This window comes from Prionailurus bengalensis, chromosome A3 (assembly GCF_016509475.1).
Source record: "Prionailurus bengalensis isolate Pbe53 chromosome A3, Fcat_Pben_1.1_paternal_pri, whole genome shotgun sequence".
Taxonomy (NCBI): domain Eukaryota; kingdom Metazoa; phylum Chordata; class Mammalia; order Carnivora; family Felidae; genus Prionailurus; species Prionailurus bengalensis.
Window position 1 is genome coordinate 115300918 of NC_057354.1, and position 10311 is coordinate 115311228.

A 10311-nucleotide genomic window follows, 5' to 3' on the forward strand; every position below is an offset into this window, starting at 1 on the left:
ATGGGGACAGGTAAGAACCAGCTGGTCAAATCCTGGGAGCTCTGTTCACATGGAAAGCAATTCTCCTAGTTGATAAAGGCCTTTTCACTCATCGCAGGCTCATTCATTTTTCCGTTGGAATTCAGGGGCAGAACGGGGCACTCCAGTGAGTGATGATGGTCGGAAACTAATGAACAGGTAGATCACACCAAATTGCAGACATGAACAAGGTCAACAGCTTGATTGGTTAAACTATTTTTAGTATCCAGTGTTAAAGTCTAGAAAGGACTTTGAAGAATAGTTTGTCTATTCTTTTTGTCTCCAGTGGAGCTGTATGAAAATAATGTCTGGTTTCCTATATTCTAATTCCTATTTCTCTGAGGAGTTCACGCCCTTTTCTCCTGAAAAAAAGACAAAAACAACAAAATGAAACAGAAAACCTCCTTCGTTCTTTTATTAAGCATTTTTTTTGTGTTTAAAAAAAACTATATAGTTGGATATAAAACAGGTAGAAGGTATACTTTTTATCCTTAAAAGTCTCCAATTACAGATGGAAAGACAAGGCATACATAAGAATAACAACTCTTGAAAAGACTTCCTGTTGCTTTTCCTAGACTTGCCACTTAATGGACGTCAACTTTGAGCAAGTAACTCTGACATCTCATCTGAGACTTTTTAAGTTTCTTGCCTGTCTAATAGGGGTCATAAGAGTGCTTACATTACGAGGCTGTTCTGGGGTCCAGATAGCCTGGTATACAGTAAGTACTTAACAAATGTTAGCAATCATTAATAACTTTAATTCTTACAAAAGTTCTGGGGGTAAAAGCATCATTGTCTTTATTTTATAGGTGAAGAACACTAATATTTAGTTACTCGGGGCTAATATATGGTAGATTTGGGCTTTCAGCTTGGGTCTCTGACTCCCTAGAATCAGTAGTTATGCACAGCTGGATAAGTACCTTCCCCATGCAGGGTAATAGTGCCTCCATAACACCAAGAGCTTCTGGAAAGTAAACTAGAAGGCTTTTGTGCTCGGGGAGGTGAATTTCACAACTGGTCCAAAAGTAAGTGATGGTTATAGAAGTTGAGGTTATGTAGGTTTCTGGGTATCTGGAGTCTCCAGTGGGGAAAGGGAGCCACTGACATCAGGCACCAGCTTGCCTTCCAAGATCTGTCCTTGTTGCCTTTGCTTGCCTCAATTTCAGAGGATAGAAGAGGCACAAGGTTTGAGTATGGGAGGACTGGAGAACTCCCCTCTAGTGGCCAGAACTCTCCTCTAGTGGCCCTGCTGTGCTGGAGACTTCTCTGGTGGCAGACCTCCTGGGACTCAATTGTCCCAATTTGTCCAGCACCAAACACCCAGCCTCAGGTTAGTCCAGGCAGTTTAGGAGGAAACAAGAGGCACAGGAAACCCCAGCCTGCCTTCTGGTACCATATAGTCTGGTTGGCAGACAAAACAAAGACACTTGAGACCCTTAATAAGCAGCTCAGCTTTTTGTTATTAGACGCTGACTTTGTGGGTACTATCAAGTTCAGGAAAGGGAGAGCCACTGGGGACTTGGAATCAGGGCTGAAAAGAGGGGTAAGTGGTGACAGCCAGAGCGGGCTCATTCCCTGGCCATTTTGTGTGGAAGCGTGTCCAGCAGGCAGGGCCGGGAGGGAAGGGTATAGAGCCATGCCTTGGCCCCAGTGCTGCAAAGAGGGGAGGGGGAGGAAGGCGATTGCTATTTATTGAGCACGTCTTCTGTGCAGTTCCATTGCAGACATCCTCCAGTTTCATTCTCGGGACAACCCCGTGACAGTGGGTTAATTATCTGTACTTTACAGATGGGGTTCAGAGAAGGGTTCAATTACCTGCCCAGATGATATGCCGCAGAGGCACTGGTAATGCGCTTGGTGGCCTTGAGAGAGGACTGTTTCATAATATGTAAACATCATCCTGAATCTTCAAATTGCTCAGCTGGAGGCACTTTTCAAAGTTGCTTTTCCAAAGCCAGAATTGCTTAATAGAAGCAGGGTTGGAAGGTTCTGTTACGGCATTTTGCAAAGTTGTTCCTGAGGACTCTCCAGAGCTTTGGTACCACTTAGAGAACCAGGACAAAACTGTTAACACACACATGCACAAATAAACACACACAAGGCACACACACAGATGAACACAGACTCTCTCTCTCTCTCTCTCTCTCTCTCTCTCTCACACACACACACACACAGATGCTGAATCCCTGTAGACACTGCAGTACTCCCAATACATACTTTGCCAAAAATGTTGGATTAGGGCCAGAAACTACAATAACTGAAATAACTCTGTAAGAAACCCTTGCAGCCTTGCGGGCAGTGGGAAAAGCCAGGGGAAGGGCATTAGAAGGATTCTCTTACTTTTCTTGCTTGTTTAATGTTCACAGAGAAAGGAAGCAGTCTGAAATTGATCACCCTCTCTAACCCAAGCTCTTTTTTCATTAAAAAAAAAAAAGACAATGGTTTGAGACACATGAATGATACATTTGGTTTTCAAAGGAAATTTTATTTTTGCATTGGGAGACATTTAAAGACTTTTTTTTTAGACTTATCTAGAGAGTTGCATTTCCTGAGCTGTAAAGGAAAATTCTTTCCCTTCTCACAACTTATCTCCTTTTCTTTCAACAAGTCATCTTGAGTAATTTTTTTTCCATGCCCAGACCAAACGGGACCCACACCAAAGAGAAGTGACCTCAATTAAAGAACCAAAGTGGGGTGCTGAGAAGGGGGTCTGGGGACAAGGGAAACCCTGTGTGCCCAAGATGAGTTGCCCTTGTAAAGATAAGGACATTGCAGATAATTAATTAGATGAGTATCTATTTACATCTTCTCTCTTTTCTAGACCCAAATTCCCCCAACTCGAAACTCAATCCCTCACAATACCCAACAATCATGCATTTTATTTTGCCTACATGAGATGGGAAAGAGCCAGGGAACCCAGCTGGTTGACCCCAGAGTTCATGCCCACAGTGTGTCTGTCAACACTGCATAGAGGTATTGAGCTCCACATGTACAGGAAGGGCCTGACTTCTTTCTTCCTTTCCTAAAATTAATAAACTATTTTCAGAGAAGTTTTAGGTTCACAGCAAAACTGAGCAGAAAGTACAGAGTTCCCATTATACTGCCTATCCCCACGCAGACACCTGCTCCCCTCTCTCAGCACCCCACACAGCACGGTCCATTGTTACATAGGAGGAGCCTATGCTGGTGCAGCGTCATCATGCAAAGCCCACAGTTGACATTAGCTTGCTCCTGGTGTCCCACATTCTATGGGTTTTGACAAGTGTGTATTGACCCTACTTTCTTTTCTGATGCAGTTCTATGTGCCTGTTGATAAGGCAAAGTATTGTAATAACCAGATAGTGACTGCGGGAAGATATTGCATCCAGAAGAAATAGGTCCTGACATGTGGGTAGCCAGGGACAGTCATAAGATGACAGAACTCCATTGGTGGGTGTCTGAGGCTGCGTGGACACGATGATTTCCAAGGGCCCATGCAGTTCCAGGTTCTGCGGTTCTATAACCTGGCCATCCACAGTCAGGAACAGACCTATGAAGCCGTATTCCATGGGGGCGCTGCTCCCCCATTCTGCCCACTCTGCCCAACAAATCTTTATCATAATGATCAGTTGGGATTCATGGTGTCCAGGCTTCTATTTGTTTGATAGTATCTTTTAAAAAAAATTTTTTTAATGTGTATTTATTTCTGAGACAGAGAGAAACAGAGCATGAGTGGGGGAGGGGCATAGAGGGAGACTCAGAATCTGAAATAGGCTCCAGGCTCTGAGCTGTCAGCACAGAGCCCAATGTGGGACTCAAACCCACGAACCATGAGATCATGACCTGAGCCGAAGTCAGACGCTTAACCGACTAAGCCACCCAGGCACCCCTGTTTGATAGTATCTTAAGAGGATTGTTTCTTGCCACACTTTGCAAAGATGATAAAATGATTGAGTGTATGGAATAAGACCTGCATGGCTTATTACACTATTAACTGTGTATAGCATATCATTGTTTATATAATAAGCTTCATATAATATGCAGTATGGCTCTGGTATTAAATCTGATTCCCATCACCAGGGCTTTTATATCAAATGTAGGAACGTTAAAGCATCTGTATGCAGTTGTCTGAGCTCCAGCTTAAGGACAGCCTCTCCAACCCGTTTTGTTCCTCAGGATGCATCCTTCCCTCTAATGCTTACTTCTTGAGAAGCCGGGGCTGGAGTTGCGGCCCAGGAAAGAATACTGTCTCCCCCGACTACGGATCTCTGTCTCTCTCAGAGCTATGGCGCGTCCCAGAACGCGAGGGATTTGCTTTTGGTGAGAAGGGCAGAAATTACAGATTGAGGATGGCTTGCAAAATGGTGTCATTCTGCGCAGAGTGAGAGTCTTGCGGCCTCTCACTCGTAAACAGCCTTCTGGTTTTTTACGAAGTGGGGTCTGGTGCCCCATGGCACTCATTCCCTGGCAAGGCCACTGCCCCTATTTACATGGTCAGCTTACTAGTCCCCGTGAGGCCATCCCGATGAGATTTGCCACGGAGGCATTGGCTGTTCAATTATGCCAACCGGCATTTATTGAGCAGCTCCTGTTTGCCGGGCCCTCTGCTGTAGGTTGGGTGTCCCGGGGGAGCCAACTCTGAGATGGAGTTTAGCATGCAGGAAGTTTGTTAGAGAATGCTCTTGGGTTCAACACTGGGAAAGGGGAGGGGAAGGAGGCAGAGTGGGCGGAGGCGGTCACCCTGCTGCCGTGTGGTCACGAGGGCTCAGCTAACCCGCCGGGAGTTCCGAAGCCCGGATGGCCCAGCACAGCTATTCCAGGTTGGGGGATATTTCCTCACTGACCACTCAAGGATGCAGCTGTCCCGGGAAGAGGGTGTGGCCCCCATGGAAGCAGATTTCTGCAGCCGAGAGCAATTTCTGGGGTCAGCCGGAAGTTGAGGGCTGGCAGCTAGCAGGACTGCCTGCGGCGGGGGCAATAAACACTCCAGGACGACTGAGGGGGTGCGGCGAGGAGGCCACAGGACCGTGCTCGGCGCTCTGTGTCCTTAAGAAGCTTATTGTCTGGACGGTGGAGTTCAGTAATGCCAACGACAAAGCTAGCAGGTGGTGGCAGGCAGATGGAGGGGAAGAGGGTAGAGGGAGATGGGTCACATCTGCTTGGGGAGAGTATTTGGTCTTTTAATTTTTTTAATGGGTATTTATTTTTGAGAGAGAGCGAGACGGAGCACAAGTGGGAGAGGGGCAGAGAGAGAGGAGACACAGAATCCGAAGCAGGCTCCAGGCTCCGAGCTGACCGCACAGGGCCCGACGCAGGGCTTGAACTCATGGACCGTGAGACCATGACCTGAGCCGAAGTCAGAGGCTCAACCGATTGAGCCCCCCAGGCATCCCTTGGGGACAGCACTTGAATTGAGTCTTGGAAAATACTGCCTCGAGTTTTGTCATTACCCTGTCCAGGTAGCCTGATTGAAATGGTTGGCGCATGAAGTGGGGCTTCGTTTACACAGACCACTGGGCCGAAATCCCAAACTAGACGTCAAGTCCGTCCCTGGGACTGAGGAGTGCCGTCTGGTCCAGTGCTGCAGCTCAGAGGCGGTTTGCTTGCTTTCTCTTTATCTCAAGAAGTTCCAGGAAATGTCGCTGAAGAGTTCAGGGCTGCTGTTATCTCAGGCCTCACTTCCTGTGGCCACTGGACACGCCAGGGTATCAAGAGGACAAGCCGCATCTGTTCTGGGGCCTAGGCAGCAACTCTGCTCGGGCACAAGAGTGCCAGCTGACCTCCCTGGAGTGAATTCTGTCTTTTCGTTCCACGGCATGTTCCTGAGGAGTAGGATTTTCTGCAATGAGGGGAATTACTGTGTCCTGCTGGGAAAGCTGTGGAGGCATTTAGGAAGCAGATAAGATCCAGAGGGGAAGGCTGCATGTGAGCAGGTGCCGGCGTGGGGTCGTGCCCCAACACCTGCCTGACCCTGACGCTCTCACCTTCTGCGCTGCCACATTGCAAGGAACCTCTCTCACTGGGCTCCTGCTTCACTCCTAGCTGGGATTGACCTGTGACCAGAGTCCCAGCAGCAGCAGATCCCATGGTCACACGAGCAGACCCTTGGTTCCCCAGATTGGCAGAGCCAGACCCAGAGCAGACCCTTGCGAATGGTGCGTGTGTATGTGTGCACGTGTGGGGGCGTCGCTGGCCTGCACAGGACAGAAGCCCGGTCAGAAGGGAGGTGCTCTGGCCTCCTGGGATGGGGGTGGGAAGGAGAGAAGGAGCAACAGGGAAGAAGGTGGCAGTGGCCTAGAAGGGAAACCTGGACCAAAGTCCCATTTTACCAGTTTCGTCATTATGCCAATACGTGTGAGACTTTCTCCAAGGTGAACCGAACCCCGGTCCTGCCCCAAGATGGGACTGGGGTGCAGTGAGGGTCATCTATCTACACTGAGCTGGCCTTTGCTACTTAAACAAGGATTGAGAAATGCTAGGAAAAGACACTAGCTGGCAGAAAAGGAGCCTTCACCTTACACAACAGCGTGATCCGGAAACTTTGTGGAGGAAGAGGTTTGCCATCTGGGTTGTATATTCAGTGTCCCCCGGGGTCAGCCGTCACCTGTGAAATTCTTGGGTGGCCTGCATGGGAGTCCATCATGTCGCCACCCTCCCCTGCCAAAACCCACCCGGATGGGTGCTTCTTGAGCATCCACAGCCCGCTGTCAGCACGAGCTCACGGTGGCCAGGAGGCCAGGCAGGGGCCACAGAGGGCCAGACCTGCAGGTCCCCATCAGTCTCCTCGCCCCAGGCCACCGTTCAGATATGCAAGCACTCTTCCCTTCCCTGATCCTCCACAGTCCCTTTCTTCTCTGCACCTTTCCAGGGCTTTCCTTCCTGTCCGTGGGATTCTCACCCCTTCTGGAAACGAACCTCTTCTAGTGACATCAACAGCACTCACACATGCGTTAGTGTTCTGGGGAAACTGTCCCTCTCTTAACATTCCTCACGATATCTCCAAAACATTGAAATGACCCCCACCTAAGGGGAAAGTAGATGGAGGCAGAGAGGCCACACGACTTGTCCTGAGCTGGAATCCGGGCGTCTGTTGTTCCCTGTCAGTCACCTGCTAACCTGGCCTCAGGTCCTGGTTCCACCTTAGTGCTTCAGTACGTCCCCTGGGGTCGGGGTGTGAAACCACCCTGTGAAAGTGAAATTCTGAGTGAGGAGAGAGAACTGCTGTTTTTAAACATTTCTTCGGGGCACCTGGGTGGCTCAATCAGTTAAGCATCTGACTTCTGCTCAAGTAATGATCTCACCGTTCATTAAGTTTGAGCCCCATGTCAGGCTCTGTGCTGATGGCTCAGAGCCTGGAGCCTCCTTGAGATTCTGTGTCTCCCTCTCTCTCTTCCCCTCCCCCACTCACACTCTGTCTCTCTCTCAAAAATAAACATTAAAAATAACAAATAAACATTTCCTTATCCTATGGTCTCAAGTGTTCTAAGTGCACACATTCCTACCGTTTGGATCCTTAGAAAAGGATTATTACTTTGAAAGTTCCCCAGCCATCGTTCCCTCTGGAAAGCCCTGCGGTACCCTCTCCTCCTCACTTATGCAGCAAGAACCACTGCAGTGCATCTTTCCAACACACACACACACACACACACACACACACCCTCCAGGAAGCCTCCCCTGCTGCAGTCCGGGTCCCCTCTGCCCATGGCAGCAGTGCTCAGGCACCATGGTTAGGTAGGCAAACACTAAGTGGCACATGGCCGATTACCACTGCTTCATCTGTCCTCACAAACAAGACTCCCAGCCTCTTGAGCATGGAAAGGCAGCTGCAAAGCCAGGAAGATGTTGTGTTAGCTGCCGGGTCTGCCTCTGGTGTGGTCTGCTTCGGCAAACTCAACCATGAGTGTATCTGGTTGGCAGGGCCAAAATCACATCCTGAACCTGGTTGCAAGGGGGTCTGGGAATTATAGTTTGTCTCTTTCCAACCTGCACACCCTCTGCTTAGCTCTAGGCAGACAAAGGCCCTGTCAGTCCCCAGCATCTATATCGTTGCAGAAAAAAGACAGGTCCCCTCAGTGTCTGACTCCATTGGTGACAAGTTCTCCAGCCTAAATGGTGATGTTGAAGGGCCAGCAGTGATGTTGGGAGATGCTACAGAATGTGTCTCAGGCAATGAAAGACGGAACAATTCTCACATGTCTTCAGCTCCAGGTGGCCTTGGTTGTTGAGAAGACGGGAGCTCCGTCTCCCAGAAGTTCTCTCCTTTACACCCACTCAGTGAGCTAAACTACTGGAAGAACTCACCGGGTACCTTGGTCATGATAGTCTAGGTTATGAGGTGGGATAAATAGCCCACGACCACCAGTGTTCTGGCATTAACATGACCAGGGCTTCCATCATGGTCATGCCACCTATCCAGGGCAGACTGGTCAGGGACTTCCGAGTGCCCCAGGGCCTTGGGCTGACCCCAGCTCCCTCTTCACACCCGCTCCTGCATGCATTCCTGGCGAGGCAGGAAAAATAGAAGGTGGCCAACTACACACTCGCTTCTACAAGAAGGGACACGTTGTTTACACTCGTGTTTCCCTAGCCCAAGCAAGTCGCACAGTTTGCCCAGCGTCAAGGGGGTAGAGCTTCAATCTTCCTTGTGCTGGAAGGATGGAGAACCAAAGTGTAGTGAACGACACGATCACCTCTGGTGGGAGGTGGACAGGAGAGCCGTGCCCTGTCCACTGTCCTGGTTTCCTCATGGCTCCAGCTGGGGCAACTTAACATTCCTCTATTACCATGTTTCTTTTTCCTCCAGGCACTGAAAAGTTCAGCTTTAAAGATACTGATACAGTTTTTTCTTGAAAATGGCCTGTGAGAAACCATCACAGTCCCCAGAGGCAAAATTCTCATCATGCTTTTCTTCAAATGCATCTGTGGTTCTCAGTGGGTCATGATTTTGTGGGCTGGGAATGCTGCGTGTTTACTTTTGCATAAACACTCTGCTTATCTTTCCTGAATTAGGGAGGGAAGGTGACTGGCACGAAAGACGCAGCCGGGCAAGTTTCTCAGGTTCAGGTCAAGTGCCTCACCCCCAGCCAGGCTTGCTCGGACCACCTTCTCCCCAGCTGGAAGCCATCTGCTCTCATGAGTCCCTACGTGGCCTGTGCTCTCCCCACCCCCCACCTCTGGCACATTCTCCTGCTGCATTATCAACGTTTGTATAAATGCCTCACTTCCCCCACTAGCTCTTTGAGAGCCAGAACTTGATTTGATCCATGTAGAATTGTCCCTGCAGCACAGATGGTGTTTACTAAGTATTTTTGAATAGGTCAGAGAATGAATCTCTACCTTAGGGCTTTTTCTGCTGGACAGTCTCCGTGTCTTGTGACTCAAAGAAAGGATGGATGGATGCGTGGGTGGGTGGGACAAATGAAAGAATAAAGGATTGAATATGTATAGAGGCCAGTTAACCTCTCATAGGGAAAATAAGCAAGCCTGTTCTCTCCAGATGCTTCTGCTGATTCTGACCAGCTAACACATAAATATAGACTCTTGGAACAGAGGGGACAGGTGGAAGTGGGGTGACTCGGGGCAACCTCTCTCCACTCTACAGACTGGGGCGGGGGCATAGGGCATTGTTCTCCCTGACGTTTTCCGTGGCCCCGGCTGAGTAGTGTGGGGGAAGGAGTGACAGGACATTGGGTCTCTAGGGATTCCTGCCTGTGAAACTGCCGTGCCCCTGTTTTCTACCTCAGATAGTTTCCAGGCTGAGGCCCGAGCCTCAGGCCCCGAAGCCTGAAGGAGGTCAGTAGGCTGAGACAGTAGGAGCCAGAGGGACGGCCCCAGAGAAAGTGCCTCTTGAATGTTCCCTCCACCGTGGAGAGGAGCCTCAAGCACCATTTCCTCCTTCTCAGGAGATCGGCACCACGCCCCCACACACTCCCCTGCCTCACAGGTCCCTTGAGGCCAGGCCGGAGTCTTGAAGAGGGGGGGGAGGAGAGGCGGATATATGCGGGGCAGGAAGGTGCCCATGGGTCCAAGTGGCAAGGGGCGGAGGGGCTACACACACCCTTCTTTCTTCCGCGATAAAAAAACACAAACTTTACCTCTTTTTGCTGCCTCCTTCGTCTCAAAGAAAGGCATAGAGCGGAGAAATGGTCCCTCTGCTGTGCTTAGCTCTCAACTTAGAGGAGGTTAGACCTCTTGGCTTTGGTCTTCCCTTGCCCTTCATTCCATGAGAAAGCGAAATGTGCATGCAGAAGGGAAAGCAGAGCTGAGGGCCATCTGCACTCCAGAGGGCAGTGGTTCCCTCCGGTCAGCCTGGAC